The 17,776-nt window shown below is 54.8% G+C and overlaps 1 protein-coding gene across 3 annotated transcripts in view; it reads right to left on the bottom strand.

The window, feature by feature from the left end:
* Nucleotides 1–17,776, bottom strand: part of AGAP3 (ArfGAP with GTPase domain, ankyrin repeat and PH domain 3) — a 110,624-nt gene that overhangs the window by 82,194 nt on the left and 10,654 nt on the right. The window contains exon 1 of one of the 3 annotated variants that reach the window (XM_039550177.1): nucleotides 408–654. The exons of the other annotated variants lie outside the window; for them this stretch is intronic. The gene's annotated coding sequence lies outside the window, so the exon portion shown is untranslated. Of the gene's footprint in view, nucleotides 1–407; nucleotides 655–17,776 lie in introns of those variants that run through there. 3 annotated transcript variants of the gene reach the window in all.

Raw genomic sequence — 17,776 nt, forward strand, 5'->3', positions numbered from 1 at the left:
ATCCCTCAGCCCGGCCCGGAGCTTCCCCTCTCCTGCCGGGACCCCCCGCTCTGGGCGCCCAGACCCCCCAGCCCCGGCCGCACCGGCCCTGCACTCAGATCCAGCTGCTACCTTCTGCCTTCTCACCTTTCCCAAACCTGTGATGGGGCAGCGAACCCCTCAGCAGTTGTGTGATGCTCAACAGCCGCCCTGTGCTCAGGGACACCTGGGAACCGTCAGTTCCAGGGGCCCGGGCAGTCCGGAGCACCCACACCCTGGAGCACAGACCCCCAGGAGCACTGACTTCCAGAGCCCTCCCGAGCCCGAAGCACAGGGCACCAGGTTAAGTGTGACCACCTCAGCCAGAGCTTCACTCCTGTCTCGTTCCAGGGCAGTCATTTCCTTTGACCAAACCCACCATCACTCACCTGTGACCCTCCTTCCTGGCCACTGGAGTCCTGACTGTGGTACCTCCTCCACCTCTTCCCCAGCATCCCCCCACTGCTGCCCGCAGTCCCTGTCTCCAGCATCACCCCAGGGCTCTTCTCCTCCTCCTTCTCCTCTTCCTTCTCCTCTTCTTTTTTCCTCCACACCTTTTCCCTCTCCCTGGCTTCCCTCCTTCACATTGCAAGTATGATCTGTGCTCCCTCTGGGGAGGAAAAAAAAGATGTCTGACTCCCCCTTAAACTATTTTTACCTTTCTGAAAGCACTGTCTGCTGAGCCAGCCCAGGTCTTCTCCTGCTTCTCCAGGCCTCTCCAGGGAACACCTAAACATCAGCACCTCCCTTTCCCCCTCCTTATACAGAAGTCTTTGACTCCACTGCCTTGACTCTTTCAAAATCCCATCACCTTCTTGGACTTTGCCTTCTCTTTGACCCCTCATCCTCCTCCTCAACAGGCCTCATCCTATCTCTCCAGTTTTCTGGATGCACCCAGGCCTCGGACACAGCCAAACCCCACCTAGAGCTCTTCCCCTCCCTACAGCACAGCCAGCACCTCGGCCAAGTCCCTTCCTGTCCCTTCTCCTTCCTCTCCTAAGCCCACAGGTCCCACCATCCACCTCCCCTCCCATCCCCGTCAGTACCACAGACCCCCATCACGGCGTGCAGGAGCAGAGGTCCCACCCAGAGCCTCTCCTGGGCCTTCACGTCCTGCTCCTCCCTCAGGTGTTCGCACCTGTCAGCACCAGCCCTACCCGGGCAGTTCCCCTCCCTGGTACCCGCTGCCGAATGCCCCGAGCAGTAGCTCAGAGCCGCCACTCCCACGCTGTGGCCATGCCCTGTGGGCAGACAATGGACACATCCCACACCCCTCCCTCCCAAGCCAACGGGCACCTGTGCCCGGGACTGAGCAGAAGGTGCCTGACAAGCCGCCAGAGCTGCAGCTCTGCCATCTGTGCCAAGGTCACAGGAACATGCGAACTGCCAGACTGGATCTGACCTGCATGCACAGCATCTGCCATCCCGTCTCCCAGAGCAGCCGCACTGCAGCGAGAACGAGGAATTCTGCAGGAAGCAATTACAAGGGAATGTCTTCCAAAGTGCTGAACACCAGACAGGGCTGGCTGCGGGGACTAGGCTGTCCGAGCCAACCTGTCAAGGGTACCTCAGGCACAGGTACCGGGCTCTGGGCAGGGAACCAGGTCAGGACCCTCACAAGCTCCTTTCCACCATGCCTGGCACAGCTCCATGCTCCCAGGGATGGAAAGTTCTTCCTGTAGGGAGATGGGACCGTCTATATCCATCTCCTTCCCAACCCTGGGTTTAACACATACTCCAACAGCACCAGATGGTTCCCCTTCCACATGAGTCTCAGCTTTTTAAAATGTTCTGGCAGGTTCTGGCTGTGAGGTGTCTCTGAATCACAGACTGTCTGCTGGAGAGATGATGCACCTTGTGCTGCTTGCTGAGGCAGGACCAGACATGCTGGATCCCCCTGACAGGGTCTGTCTGACCCATCCCTTCGACCTCCCCAAGCCCCCTCCAGCACTATGACCTCCTCAAGCCCCCTGCAGCCTGTGACCTCCTTTCTGCTCCAGCTCTTCCTCCTCCTGTGACCTCATCCAAATTCTGATTAAATCTACTGAGAAACATGGAGAGTTCCCCTTAGCTGACAACATCCCTTCCCTGTCCCACCAGGGATCATATTTTTAAAGCTATTTGTGTTTCTAAAGCATTCCCTCAATTCTCTGCAGTTTGTCTCCACCTTTCTTAAACACAGAGCCAGAACCTGTGCACAACACTCAGCTGGAACCTCCAGCAGCCCAAGAAATACAGGTACAACACCTGTCCTCCTGCATCCCAGTAAGATACTGGTCTACACCACAGAAACAGCATAACACTGTTCTTACCTAATTAGGCTGTTTCGTGGCAAAGGTTTGCAAACACTGTGTGCACCGATATGTATATTGACATGATCCCCTTGACGTTATTCCTACAGGAAGAATGAAAGACGTCTAATATAGGCTAAAATGGAGCCTTAGATTCAAGTCCTGGGGTTGAGGGCTGCAGGGCACCTGCACACAGGTTGGGAACCTATACCCCAGGATGGGCTCAAACCCCGCAACACACGGGCTCCAGCTGCCTGAGCCCTCCACCGATGGAGGAACTGAGAATGAGACTAGAAACCACCACGGTCTGAGGACAGCCATCACTGAAACTCCCCACATGCCTTTAATGTGTCTCGTCTCTGGCAGTTTACACCATAACCATAGTGGGTTGGACTGGAGCTGTGTCTGTCTAGTGCAGGTGACAGGTGACAGCTCACCTGCTCACAAGCTCCTGGCGGGCAGCAGCTTGGCCCGAGTTCCCAGGGCTATGCGGGGCTGCAGAAGCATCTCCGAGAGCTGGGCAGTAACAGGGACATTGGGCTTTGGCAATCTGACCCAGAGCAGGTGCCTGGGGACAGAAGCAAGTTGGTCCCTTACCAGCACTTCTTTGAGTCACATGCATGGTGCAAACATTATGGCAATGAACATGTGGCTGAAATTAATATAATCCATAAGAGGCTTAACAACAGCTGCATGGGAAGAGTCTGAGAGCCAGGGAACATTCCAGTGCTGGTTGGCCCTGGTGTGAAATTCAGGGTGGAGACCTGAAAAGGAAAAGGAGTCTAAACCATGGTCAAATGCTCCACTGTGCTCCCCAGACCCCATGACACTGGTATCACTGCTCCCCCAGACCCACCAGCACTGGTATCCCTGTGTTCCCCCAGACCCAAATAGTATTGTTGCTCCAGAGAACTGCAGATAGGGCGACTTTGTTGCCAGGGAGATGCCCAGCTGGGAGGATGGGATACCTGCACTCACCATCCCCCGTGGGTTCAAAGGCACTGTCACTCTGCAGAGGTGCCTGAGTCCGGGGGCCCCCCTGCAGCCCCACACGTCCAGCATGGATGAGGGACCAGCACTGCCTCGGCAGCTGGGGGAGGGATGAGGTTCCTAGCATGGATGGCCCCAATGGCTTCCAGTGCCCGCACAGAGGGCAGGTACCAGCAGGAGACCAGGAGCACGTGGAGACAGCAGCCAGCTCCAGGCCCGGTGTGCTACCAGGGCTGCCCGAGGCCAACAGCCCTGCACAGACCGTGCTAGCGGTGGAACTGTGGGCACCACTGCCAGGGACAAAGCCAGGACAGGGTGCAGGACAGGTGACAACACTGCACCTGTGCCAGGCTGCAGGGCACCCAGGGCCCTGGCACACACTGTCCAGCTGGAGCAGCAGAGCAGGAGGGTTCTGTGCAGTGCCAGGGATGGCAGACAAACCCCCCCGCAGCTGCAGGAGGACCCCAAGCGCTGTGTCATGACCATGCTGGAGCTACCGGGCTCCGCAAACCAGCTCCAGCCAGCTCGGCCATGCACCAGGAATACTGATGAGGCTCTGCCAAAGCAGAGCGTCCAGGGGCGCAGGCTCGGTGGCCCGGCCGTGGGGTGCAGCGCCGCAGCCCCCGCAGCCCCATGTCACAGCCCACGCTGCCAGCGCGTCAGCAGCACCGTCACTCGGAGGCGGTGGCGGGGGCCAGGCCCTGCCTGCTGGCCCCACGGGGCCGGGACAGAGCCAGAGACATCCTTGGCCCAAACAGGAGGAGGGAGAAGGAGACACAGGCGTCCCCTGACCCTGAGCAGGGTGATACATTCACGCCGAGTCCTGCCACAGGCTCAGCATCCACCACAGCACCACTGCACACCACACAGCACCACCGTGGTAACCCTTTCTGGCCACCCCAAGCACCCCAAAACCTCTTCCAGTCACCCCAACCACCCTGAGCCCAAGAGACAATGTCTTCCTGCACTCCACTGACAAACACCCGCCCACCCCACAGCACCTGCACATCCCCAGGGTCTCAGGATGGAGAGGTGAGGCACTGCTCCAGGTCCAAGTTCTGGCACAGCCTCTCACTGCTAGCTGGACCCTCATGCCCTGCCCTGCCCTGTCTCCGTGCCTGTGCAGCACAGAGCCCTGGGTTAAACACTTGACAGGCTGACTGACTTTCCAAAGCCTCTTGCCATGAGAGGTGCCTCAGCGCAGGTTGTTCCCTACAGTTTCCATGGAGAGGAGGAACAGGCCCAGCCAGCAGAGAGTTAACACCAGCTGGGAAGTAAGTAACAGTCACAGGAGAGCCCGACTCCAGCACCAGCTCCCTCCCTCCTCCCACACTGCCCACCCCCAGCTCAGGTCCTGCCACAAACCTCGAGCTGCTGATGAGGAAATTGCCACCTTCTCCCCCCACCCAGGATGCAGCGCTGAAGCAAACGCCTCCCTCCCACACATGCAAGGTCATGCCCATGTCACCCTAACAGGGCATGGCCATGCTCTTGTCCACCAAGGAGAGAATCTGAGCACCAAACTGCTGCCAGCCCTTCGAAGATGGCATCCTGCCATGGACCCTGTGGGGGTGGCCACACTGCAGATCCTGCGCCCACATGCTGCAAGTCAGACGTAGGGATGACAGATGTAAGGGATGACAGATGCAGGGATGATGCTTCCTAAGCGGGTCCAGACCCTGGTGCCTCAGGGAACCCCGGAAGACAACGCTTTGGGATGTTACCTACAGGGTGTAATACAAGATCAAGGCAGCAGCAATCACTTCCGCTCCTTAAGCCACCTCCGGGCACTTCTGTGCGCAGAGACGCCCATACCAGTACCCTGACTAAACCTGCAGGTAGTCTGGTACCTGCACTCCTGGGCATGAGCAGCCCCGCCATGCTGCCAGCCATGCACTGGGCTGTCCCCAGGCACTAGGCTGCTTCCAGGTACAGAGATGTTCCCATGGAACAGGGCTGTCTCCAGGCACCAGAACGTTCCCAATTCCCAAGCTCCCCACTGGTGATGCAGGTATGAGCAGCATCAGCATGATTAGGCCAGACATTGTGAAAACTCCTTGGGATTTTGAAATCCAAAGACAAAAGGCCATGTGAAAATTTAGTTAGAGGACTAAAGAAGACCTCCTCAGGTTCTCCAGCCTCACTTTAAAATCTCTCCCATAACCATCACTTAAACAGTGAAAACCCTCCAGTTTATTTCAAAAGCAGCAAACAAAAGAAGAAATGGCAACAGAGTGAAACTAAAAAGTGAACGGTGCAGCAATGGGACTCAGAGGACGTGAAAATCCACATGGAGATCAGGAGGAGAATATGGCAGGAGATGGAGGAGGCTGGAAAATCCTTCCAGCCTTGACAGAAAGGCAGAGACCCCACAGCAGCCTGCAAAGGATGGTCACAGAGCTGTCCTTTAGCTGGACCATGGAGCTCCTTCAGACATGACCGCACTGTGATGACGTTCATACGCCCAGCGGGTACAGGACATTTCTGCGCCCGCAAGCAAAGCCCCCACCCATCCCAGCAGCAGATGGAGACTGGGCCTCCAAGCCAGGTCTGTGCCAACCGGACAGACCACCCATCCTCACGTTCTTCTGGCTCTGCGCATGCAGCATCGCAGACACCGATGACACAAGAATTTTGGGAAGAGCCAACCCCAGCAAAAGGTAGGACTGGAGTGGCATCAAGCTCCACAGGAAGGGGAGCAGCTCAGAATCCCAAAGGGATGTTCCCAACAGTGCTTCTCAAAGCTCTCCAAAACCACTCCTCCCTCCCTGGGAAACATGCAAAACAATTAAAGCCATGGAAAGATCCTGTCCTTCCGCCCTGTTCCCAAAGGCACCTGCTCAGGAACAATGAGCAGGCAAAGGAAGTATTTTCAAAACACAAACTAAAAAGCTACTGAGGCTGGCAACAACACGGGATGCTCATGTGGGCCTGAGCACTCCAACAAATGCCATGTTACTGCTGCTCCCACCTCGTCATCTTCTGAGGCGAGCATGGTGACTAACAGCATCTGCACACACAGGCAGAGATTGTTTTGCTGCAAACAACAAGAGCCAGTTGTGAGAATAGTGTTAGTAATACCCCTGTATCCCACCTGGAGCAGGGGGACTGCAGTGCTCCAGCCCCCAACAACCTTCTCCAGCTCCCTCATGGTGGACAGGCTCCAGACCCTGTGATGGAGCTTCGATTCTCACAAGCAATGGATTTAGAGAACGAAATATCACCCTCGGGATGGTTAAGAAGTAGATGTCACCTGGCACACGAAACTCAGCTTCACAACAAACAATGTAGGTGAGACTATCCATTTCAATGAACCCACTCATACCTCAGGCGCTGCCCCCAAGTCCTGGGGAGAGCCGGAGGCAGCCCCAGCCCAAGGCATGCTGAGCCAAAGACCCTGCTCCAGGCTGGCCAAGGGTTTGGTGTCTCCTGCTCCTGCTCCCACTTCGGCACGAGGGTCCCAGCTCTGATCCCTGGAGCAGCCCCTGCTGGAAGCAGCTCCCCACGCCATCCATCTCCATCAGTGCTCACCTTTACAGACCCCAGTGGCCTGAGGAGCCTACCTGTGTCTAACCCAGGCATTTTGGGTTCCTCCCCAAGGCCTCTGCAGAGAGGCCAACCACCAACCACAGACAGCAGAAAAACCCAGAAACTGAAAGCCACAAGCCGCAGCCAGAAGGTGGGATGGAGGGTGCAGGTCTTGCACCTGGTTCTCTGTTCCCACCGTCCCCCGAGGTTCCCCTGCTGCAGCCACAGACACCTCAACCTGCACAGGCTCATCCTCCCAACAGGAATAGGTACCACGTTTCACCCCAGGGCCCCAGGAGGGACAGTCCCTGCGTCATTCTGCCCGGCTCACACCCTTGGCCTCACCAACCCTCACCTCGTGTCTCCCCGCCAACGCCGAGGCCCAGCAGGGCCCAAGGGGTCCCAGCTGCCTGACCAAGTCCTGGCAGGGCCCAAGGGGTCCCAGCTGCCTGACTGAGTCACAGTGGGGCCCCTGACTGACCTGACCAGAGAGAGCAACAAGGGAGACCTCAACTTCCCCCAGCACCAACACCAACTTCCCGTGTGGTCGGGGCAGAAGGGGATGGCTTTGAGTGCCTCGCACCACCTTGGATTTGGAAGGGAGAACCATTCTTGATGATTTTTCCAGGACCCAATACAGACACTAAATGCTCACAGGAGAGGATGGATCCCCAGGAATCTCCCCAAACCTGTCTCAGCCCAGTTTGTATTCATAACTACACACTGAGGGCCCCAGTTCTTACTCCACTTCACACATCTCATGTTGACCATTGACTCTTCCAGTTTCTTCCTGAGGTCACTCTGGACTAACCTAAATACCATAAAGAAGCCTCAAGGTATTATTTAATCACTAACACCTTTCACTAATCCCACTGCTTGGGAGCTGTTCTCAGTGTCATGGAAAGTAGATCCCATCAAACTACGTCACTCAGCACCCACTTCCCTCCTTTAATTCTCCACTAATTCTGATTATGTCAGGCACTCCGCTGCTCTCTCAGGGATCGATATCAGCCTAACTGCATCCTAAATACCTGAGTCATCCACGGATCCTGCTGAAGGCTGGCACAGCATCAGCCCACTCCAACCTCACTCATCTTCTCACAGCCAGCTCGCAGGGCGCTCTGCAGACAGCTCTGGGTGCCAGCTGCCCAAAGCTGGGAATCTGAAAGCACCTGACTTTGGCAGCTGCTGTTCAGGACTGACCAACCATTCCAGGGAAGAATTTCACCTCTCCAAGCAGGGATGGAGATGCTTACACTGCATAGCTCCCCACACTCCATGTTTCAGACAATACAGTCAAACATCACAGCTAAAAACATCCCCGTTCCCAATAAACCTCCCAATTCCCAGCAGGCACTGACCAGCTGGATGCCAATGGCCACTTGTGTCCCACCTCTTTTGCTCACTTCCACTCTTGATCTGTGTTCTATAACACCAACTCTTCCTCTGTTTAGGATCAATTCTGTGCCAGTCCTGCTGTTCGGATGTGCCAGCCGCTCCGTGTGCCAGGCTGGCTGTTGGCACAGCTTCCCTCATTAACAGGGCCTTTGCGTGATTTGGGCACAAACGTGACATTCTTTGGAACTACTGCATTTGCTATTTGTGTTCTCTCTCCCAAGTCCTGCAGCTCATAATTTTACTGGTTTTTTGGCTCTAGCAACACCAACCTCCAAAACCGAACGGCAAAGGGTGAGTATCACCCAAACACTTTGCCCAGGAACAGCATCGCTGCTCCAGATTTGCAGGGCATTATGGGGGCTGTGAGGGACAGGGAACATTGTCCCCTCCTTCCCCATCCACAGGCAATCCGGTACCAAGGAAAGGGCTGGCATGGCTCCCAAGTACAGGGTGTGTGACAGGCACACGGAGAACAATACAAAGCAAGGAAACCCTGTCAGCTCAAAGCATTACTCAAGGTGGCAGAAACAAAGAGAAAGAGTCGCAAAAGGACCTTAAAATACCAAGTGTCCAGCTGCCAGAACAGCAGGTGACTGATGAGAAGCGGAATCATCAGAAACAAGCAATTCTGATTTTACATCTGCAAAAACAAACTGCAAGTTCTCACTACTCAGATGAAATCCTGGGGTAATTCTCAACAACTCTAAGAAAACAGTTCCCAGAGAAGCTGTGGCTACCCCATCCCTGGAAGTGTTCAAGGCCAGGTTGGATGGCGCTTGGAGCAACCTGGTCTAGTGGAAGGTGTCCCTGCCCACAGCAAGGGGGGTGCAACTGGATGCGCTTCAAGGTCCCTCCAAACCCAAACCATTCCATGATTCCATGATTCGGTGAACATCACTCCGCTGCTCAGCAGCAATCAAAGAGCAAAGAGGGTGTCAGCCATTACTAGGTAAAGAATGGAGAACAAGACAGGGAATATCCCAACGCTCTTGTCCTCACCCACAGGCTTCACCCTCTCCAGCGCTTCTGACCTGGATCTCAAAAATAAATGGAAGGGAACTCCTAAAGGTACTAAGAGGGGCAGGAGATGACTGACAGGATAGAACAGCTACTGTACAGGCAGCCTGGAAAGGAAGATGGCAGAGGGGGTGTGAAGTTTTCCATGCTGGGAGAAGAAAGGAGAAGGCCACTAGGGAACAATTTGTCCCCTGTTTCTTCCAAAGCAGAAACTTGGGGACATCACATCCAATTAGGCAGGTCCAAAACAGGAGATTTTTTCACATAAAGCATCAGTGTGAAATGTCTCATCAGGGCTGCAGCGGCACTCAGCGAACACGCACTCAGAGGACGATTGGCCAAACCCAAGGACAAAAGCTCCATGTGAGGCTAGAGAAACACGAGACGCAGCTTTGGGCTCGGGAATGGCTTCCTGGGAGCAGGAAGGGCACAGCCAGCCCACGCACAGTGGGGCAGCAGCACAGGGCGGGCAGGGGGCAAAGGAGCCCCTGGAGCCCCTTTGGCAGCAGCACAAGGAGGGGCCCCTTGCCCCCCTCTCCCCACGCCCCCCGGTGCGCACGCCGAGCCGCTGGCAGCGCCATGGCTGGGGCTGTCACACCGTCCCCGCGGCGCCGAGGCCCAGGGCTGCCAAACCCACATTCCCACCAACATTTTCCATGCTCGCTCACTGCATCGGGATGGTATTTATAGAAGTTTCAGCAAAAGCAATTCAGACACTTCCCAAAAGCTGGCTGGGGAAAAACAAGGCAGCTTGGCCAACGCTGTACATTTTTCCAGCTTTGAGTGAGGGATTGAAGAGCTGATCAACCTCCCAGCTCCAGGCTGGAGCCCAGTGCTCTAGACTTTGATCTGCCAAGCCACAGTGGGCTCTGCTTGGGGCCCAGCAAGTGTTTCCTGCATCTCCAGTATTTCTCAGATGAAATCTTGGGGTTATTCTCAACAACTCTGTGAAAACATTTCCCACAGAAGCTGTGGCTACCCACCCCTGGAAGTGTTCAAGGCCAGGTTGGATGGCGCTTGGAGCAACCCAGTCTAGCGGAAGATATCCCTGCTCATGCCAGGGCATGGGACGAGATGAGATTTAAGGTTCCTTCCAACCCCCAGAAGGTTCTGGGTTCTATGACCATGGCGACTGTGGAATTTTCCTCCAAGGCATTACCTGAGACAGGGAAACAGGAGAAATGCCAAGTAGCCAGATACGAGAGCTTGAGAACCTGGGAATGGTGGGCTGCACATCCCAGTTCCCCAGCCTCCTGAGAATGGATCTGCTCTGCAGAGCCCAGTTTCCCTGGGCAGCTCTGCAGGGAGAGGCCCTGCTGAGCCCCACCAGCCCCATGTCCCCTTGGCACCACCACCCTGCACAGGAGGGTGCCAGAATTAAAGTGGGTCCCATCACAACTCTTCCTCCTCCTCCTCTCAAGCTGAACTCCAGCCATCTGCGGTTTACAGTTTCCGGATCTGATCCAGCACCCTCGGCCCTCCCACAGCACGGAGAGAAATCAGCACTTCTAGTGCCCAAGTCACCCAACCTACTTATCACTCCTACTTCAGCCTGAGACCGATGATGATGACGAGGAGCCTGGGGGAGCAGACTCAGGTGATGTCACCTCCATCCCTGACACCGCATGAGCCAACTCCCCCACTTCTGGATCCCGCAGCTTCCATAGAGGACAACTCACAAAGTCGACTCAGAACGAGCAATACCATCGCTCGATGCACCTGAGGAGGTTCTGCCAGGATCCCTGGGACAAGGCAGGGCTTCTAGACACCTTTCTGAAGGCAGGAACCCAGACTGCCATGTAAGGGCAGGTGTATGCCTCCTCTCAAAGAGAGACACCATCATGGGAGCAAACAAGGACCTGAAGCTCTGAAGGACCAGAGAGCTGCCACCTCAGCCTCACATCTTAATCACAAGATCATTCTATTTCTATGGAAACAGCAGAATTAGAGACTTCAAAGGAACGACAATTACCAACATTGGGAATTTAACTGTTAAACCTGTCACACTCCCGCCCCAGTGCCAGGAGAGGAGACGGAGCTTGCCCACACCATTGTCCTGCACCCCAGTGCCAAGGCCAGCCTCGCTCAGGTGTTTGCTCCTGCTTCCTTCAACAGCCAGGTGGGTTTCCAGAGAGCCTCCCATGTCAGTGCATCAGGGGATGGAAGCTCACGACTCATGGTGGCTCAGTCCAGTGCCAACTTGTCCATCAGAGCTGATCCTGGAGCACACACAGTGATCCTGCTGACCAAGGCTTCCCCAATGCCTCAGCAGCAGAAAAAGGCTTTATGGGCTCGTGAGTCACTCAGGGAATTACAGGACAGCTCCAAGCACTACGGGGAGCACCGGTCCAGTGCCTCCCAGGGCAGGCCCTTCCCCTGACACAGCGAAGTGCCACAGTGCTTCTGGTCAGCCCAAGGACAGTGTGGAGCCAAGGTGCTAATTACCATCATTGGCACAGGGTACCCTGTCCCACCCCACTCTCGTCACTCCACAGTGCAGCCATGAGTCTTTCCTGAAAGCAAAGCTGGGAAGGACCTGGCAGCACCATGGGACTCCCCGGACTCGCATCCTGGGTCTGCAGAACACCACAATGTAAACTGCAACCCCAGGAGTACCAGCAAAGCTGTTGAGGGGAGCTCCCTCTACCCAGGAAGCCCTCAGCTAACATAGACACATCTCCCAGAAGAGGAGAGAAGAGCTGCCCCTCTGCCTTCTTTCCAGCCAGGGGTCCACTTTGAGAGGTCACTGCCCAAAATCCCCACCATGTGCTCCATACCTTGGCCCCACTGTGGTCAGCAGGAGCATTAGCTGATGGGCCCGGGCCTCCCCAGGCTGTTACACCCAATCCAAGGGCTGAAATTGCTCAGCCCCGCTCTGATCTTGTACTATCACACAGACCAACAGTCAGACAGTGGGCAACGTGCTGATGGAGAGGAGTTTTCCATGGCACGTGCATTCCACTGCCCTGCCCATGCCTGGAAGATAATGGACACCTGGCCATGAGCCACACTCCTGCCATGATTACAGACACACTCCTAAAGCCCTTCCTGCAGGTCTGGACACTGATGTCCAACCTCGAGGAGAGCAGCTTCCCACACACAGAAAATTCCAACCCAGCTCCGAGAGCTCAGACCTGGGGCAGCTGGAAGGATGTCATCTTCTACACTGGAGTCTTGTGGGACACAGCAAGTGCCTACTCCAGCAGGAGCACACGAGGAGCCATCCCCACCCTCAGGCTGGCAAGGCTCCAGGGCTGACTACTTCTGCAGATGATCTCCCATGAAAGCAGGGTGCGCTCCAGGCCAGACTCTCCTCCAGCCTCTGGAGAGAACTACCTGGGGCACAGCTGCACACACCTGCCTGCCCAGACTACCTGTACAGACAGGTACCAGCAGGGAAGAGCCACTGTGAGCACCCTGACCCCTGCAGTCACCCACCCGAGTTCCTCATGTTGCACAGGTGGCCCTGCTGCTGCTCCGTGTCACACATGGAACTGGGGAGCTGCTGTGGAGGGGACGTGCTGCAGGACACCCAGCAGGATCACACTGACCCAGGCTCCCCCCACGCCCATGCTGGGACCCCCCATGTCACAGCTCCACCTGGACTCCTCACTCTGTCCTTCCCAATCCTGCCTGCAGCCTGCCCATCCAGGGCTGGGGGCCTGACAGCGCAGTGACTCAGGTGCCAGAGCCAGCTGCACAGCAGAGGCTGCGGCTGAGTCACAGCGTGGCCGGTGACTCACCTCGGACACGGCTGCTGGCCAGCACATGCAGCCACAGCAGCTCCAGCTGCAGGTTTGCTCACAGATGTGCTGCTGCCGGCGGCTCGCCGAGGTCCTGGCACCGGGCAGAGCACAGACCTGGCAGTGGCATGGGCAGGGGGCTCCCAGTCCGCCAGTGGTGCTCCCAGGACACTGAGCAGGGGTGCCGTGCCTGTCCCCAGACACACCGGTGGCCCTGCTGTGGGGCCCTCATCGCCGCAGATCAGGTGAGCTCTCAGCCTGACCCCAGCTGCCACTGCCCTGCTGGCCCTGGTGCCCAGCCTAGGGCTCACCCCGTGCCCCACATGCCCACCCACTCGTCAGCCTCAACATCCCCTGCCCTAGGCATGGGGCAGCCTGACGGCCAGGCTGTGCCAGAAGCAGAGCTTGTCATGGAATCACACAATCATTAAGGTTGGAAAAACCCTCAGAGACCATCAAGTCCAAGTGTTCCCCCAGCACTGCCAACGCCACCCCTGTGTTCCCAAGCGTCGCATCCACATGGCCAGGGCACAGGGGCATGTCATTTGGTGCAGGGGGACTGAGGGGACCGGACCTGCCCTGTCCGTCTGACCACTGCACCCTCCTCACCTGGAGAAAGCCGCCTAGCACCTACTTCAGTAATAAAGTAACCCAAATTCTCACTAACTGCACTTATTTTAGTGAGCCACCTAAATCTGGCAGCGCTGCTGCACTCTGGGACCAGCAGAACTAGCTCAAGGAGAGAAGGGGACGCAGCACGAGGGCCAGCGCTGTGAGGAGCCCACCAGACACAGCCATGGGCACAGCGGGAGCCAGGACAATGGGGGAGCAGCAGCAGGACCCGACACCTGGAGAGGAAAGCAGGGCAACCAGGGTTTTCCCAGAGCAGCTGTGGCTGAACCATCCCTGGAAGTGTCCACGACAAGGTTGGACACGGCTTGGAGCAACCTGGTCCAGTGGAAAGTGTCCCTGACCATGGCAAGGGGGTAGAATGGAACGGGATGTAAGGTCCCTTCCAACCCAAACCATTCCAGGATTCTAAGCCCCAGTTCGGGGCTTTTGCTGTGGTTTGGGTTTTTACACTTCCACAATTGATCAGACAGCCCAAATGCCAACACCTCACAAAAACACCACAACAACAATTCGGCTATAACTCCTGTACCCACCTGGAGGTGAGTGACATCCAAACTGCCCAAAAAAGGGTAAGAAGTAAGAAGAAAGAGGAGGAAACAGATGTCAATGCAATCTTGAAAGCAGGAAGCATCAAAAATGGTGTAGGAAGTTGAAGCCTCCAGGAAAACGAGTCTCTAACAATGCTGAGAGCAGCAGGAAGCGGCTGTGTGGAGCACGGACCCGCGCAGGGAGGCATGGCTCGCTCCCAGAGCAGGTCCAGGGGCAGGGATCTGCTGGGCCTCGCACAGACGGCACCAGAGGCGCTGACACAAACACTCAGGAAGAGCAAACACAAATGTAGAATGGCAAAACCATTAGCAGAAACGATTTTAAAAACGTCATTAAAAAATGGAACTAATTTAAAGGCACAAACGACCTGAATGCAATGGTGTGAGGAAGAGCGAGGAAGAGTGAGCTCACACTCCTGCTCATGCTAATTTTTAATAAATATTGAAATAACAGAGCTATTCAGGAATGGCTGGAACAGAGCAAAGTGACCTCATACCCCCGACCCCAGCAGCCCTTGCTGACGCCAGTCCCTGGGAAGGGGATGGAGTCAATGGAACTGGATGTTTTTAAACAACAATTCATGTGACAGCTGATCCCACTCCTCCAGGTGGTTCAGGTGTTGCTGACACAGGGTTTGACTGGACGACCTTGAAGGTCCTTGCAGCCCGAAGTGATCCATGGTTCCATGACATAAACAAGTCCGCCAATGTTTCGATGACCATGTAACCCATTCTCATAGAACACTCACTCCCTCTATAAACCATCACTTCGCAAAGTCATTTACAATAAACACAGCAGGACCAGGCTCAGAACAGCCAGAGATCCACGTCAACCAGTAAGAGGACTCCAGTGACACCTGGAGCCTTACCAGTGATGTTGGGAAGCTTCAGACAATTGGGAAAACACTTCTATTATGCCAGGTCCAAGAGAGGTGAAGTGGCAAATGCCAGGAATGCTGGGACATTCAGATCCCCCAGCCCCAAACCCCAGACCACATCCTTTTGTGCTGTTTCCAACACAGGAGAAATGACTGGGTGACCAGGAACCATCGGTGTGGATTCACATCATCAACCATCAGGAGGCGGTGGATGGATACGCCAGACAACAGAGCTCTAATAAACACAGACCACAGATGACCTTTAAGGTTCCTCCCAACCCAAAACACTCTGGGATTTCATGAAAAAGAGCAGCCAGCAGAGAAAGAAACTGGATTTACAGTTCATGGAACTATGGCTGGGTCAAGTGGGAGCGCACTGCCTATAATCTGATGATTTTCATTTTAAGAACACTGTGTAAGGAAGAGCCATAAAAACTCTTTGAAGACCACAGGAAATGAACTCATGAAGAGACTTTTAATGAGCATTATGCGATTTACTTCCCAGAAAGAACATCAAGAGATAATTGATGATGAAGTTAACAGTAAACTTCTCAGGGAATAACATTCAGGTAACAAAGTTTTATTTAGTCCAATCTAAAGAAACAAGTGAGAAAATGAACTTTAAAACAGATGAATGCAAATTGGGAATTAAACGGGAACTATCAGCAGCTGGAGGAATTAATGACTGGAACAACCGACTGAAGAAGCAGTGGTTGGGCTCCCTTCAATTGTTGCCCCGGGAGGGTGTGAAGACCTCCAGGAATGGGGGAACCAAGACCTTTCCAGCTGGACAAAGTACTTCCCAACCTGCCTGGATGGCAGTGCAGTTAAACTGAGCAGGGGGACGATGATACCATTTATTAGTTCACAATACATGGCCAGCAATGGAACAGACACTCCAGTATCAAAGTTTGTTTGAAACCAAAGCCCACAAACCCACAGAGCCTGCAAACCAGCTGACTAAACCCAACACACATTTAGGCATTTTCTCTTCCAAGAGGAATATTTAGGTCTACCCCTCACCTCTCACCACCAGAGCTCCCCGAACACCTCATCACCTTGTGCAATCCCCTCCCCAAAAATCCACTCCCAGCCCTGCAAAGGGGCTGGGCACCTCCTCCCATGCCCATTTCTCACTTGTACCAGGCCACGTGTCATTTTGTCCTCGATTTTCTCTTAGACTCTCTCCAACTCAATTTCCACCTCTTGCAGTCTACCAGAGCATCTTTCAGCTGACCCTCTGAGGCAAGCTGATGGGAGGAGGCAGAGCAGGAAAGACTGTCCACAAGCTCTTACAGTCTGTGGGAGGAAGGACAGCAAACTGCAGAGACTCCACCAAGGCAGCTATTGCCCAGAGAGGCTGTGGACTCCCCGTCCCTGGAAGTGTCCAAGGCCAGGTTGAACAGGACTTGGAGCAACCTCCTCTTGTGGAAGATGTCCTTGCCTAGGGCAGGGGGTGGAACTGGATGAGCTTTAAGGTCCCTTTCAACCCAAACCATTACGGAATTCTACGATTACCAAACTCCACAGGCAAGATCTTACTGGAAGCAAATCCACAAGGAAAAAAGAAAAAGAGAAAACTAAAAAAAGATTACAAAAAGCTGTTGGGTCCCTGAAGCAGCAGTGATGGCACACACAGATATCATCCCAGTGCAGAGGAAACCAGTGTGGTAGGAGACCAGCTTGGCTCACCCAAGCTCCATACCAGGCTTGGCACGGGAAGGCATGCACAAGGAAACTGGAAATGAGGCCAGATTAATAAGGATAAAAATAAGGGAGTGGCAGCAGCACCCTAGTCTGAGCCCAGAGCAGCTACACAAAGAGTGAGAGGTGACCAGTGACAAACAGCAGAATCAAGAGGCGAATCCCAGGTACCTCAGCGACCAACATAAGGACACAGGAAGGCTTGGCCTGTTCCACAGGGGACAGAGAAGACACTGAGGAATGATGCTGAGGACAGGGGGGGGTTAAGCCCCTTTGTGTAAGTTTCCACGACTAAGAGCAAAGAGGAGATCAGCACAGGCAGAGGCCACAGGACTCACTGAAACTTCCAGTAAAAAATGTAATGTCAGATATTTTACATGGGCAGACAGTGACAGACCAAGGGGTGATAGTTTTAAACTAAAAGAGGAGATTTAGATTAGATATTGGGGTTAAATTCTTCCCTGTGATGGTGGTGAGGCTCTGGCAGAGGGTGCCTAGAAAAGCTGTGGCTGCTCCATCCCTGGAAGTGCCCAAGACGAGGTTGGGCAGAGCTTGCAGCACCCTGGGATAGCGAAAGGTGCCCCAGACTGTACTGGTACAGCAGATTGGCCAGAACCAGGTGCAGAGCCTTGCACTTGGCACTTTATGAGGGTCCCATGGGCCCATTCCTCTCTCAGGGTCCCTCTGGATGCCATTCCTGCCCTCCAGCTTGTCACCTGCACCCCCCAGCTTTGTGTCACCTGCACACACACCAAGAGTGCACTCAGTGCCACTGTCTGTGTCATTAATAAAGATATTAACCAGTACTGGTCCCAGGGTGGACAGTGTTCATTACTGGTTTCCATTTGGCCACTGACCATAAACCTTTAGATGCGGCCATCTATGCAATTCCTCACCCATCCAACAGTCCATGCACCAAATCCACCTCTCTCCAAATTCTCTCCAGTCTCCTGGGAAGGTGTCTGATGTCACTGACAGGCCTTCATTTCCCAGGAGGACAGACATCCCCACCCCACGATCTCTGTTTT

Source organism: Corvus cornix, chromosome 2 (assembly GCF_000738735.6).
Source record: "Corvus cornix cornix isolate S_Up_H32 chromosome 2, ASM73873v5, whole genome shotgun sequence".
Taxonomy (NCBI): Eukaryota; Metazoa; Chordata; class Aves; order Passeriformes; family Corvidae; genus Corvus; species Corvus cornix.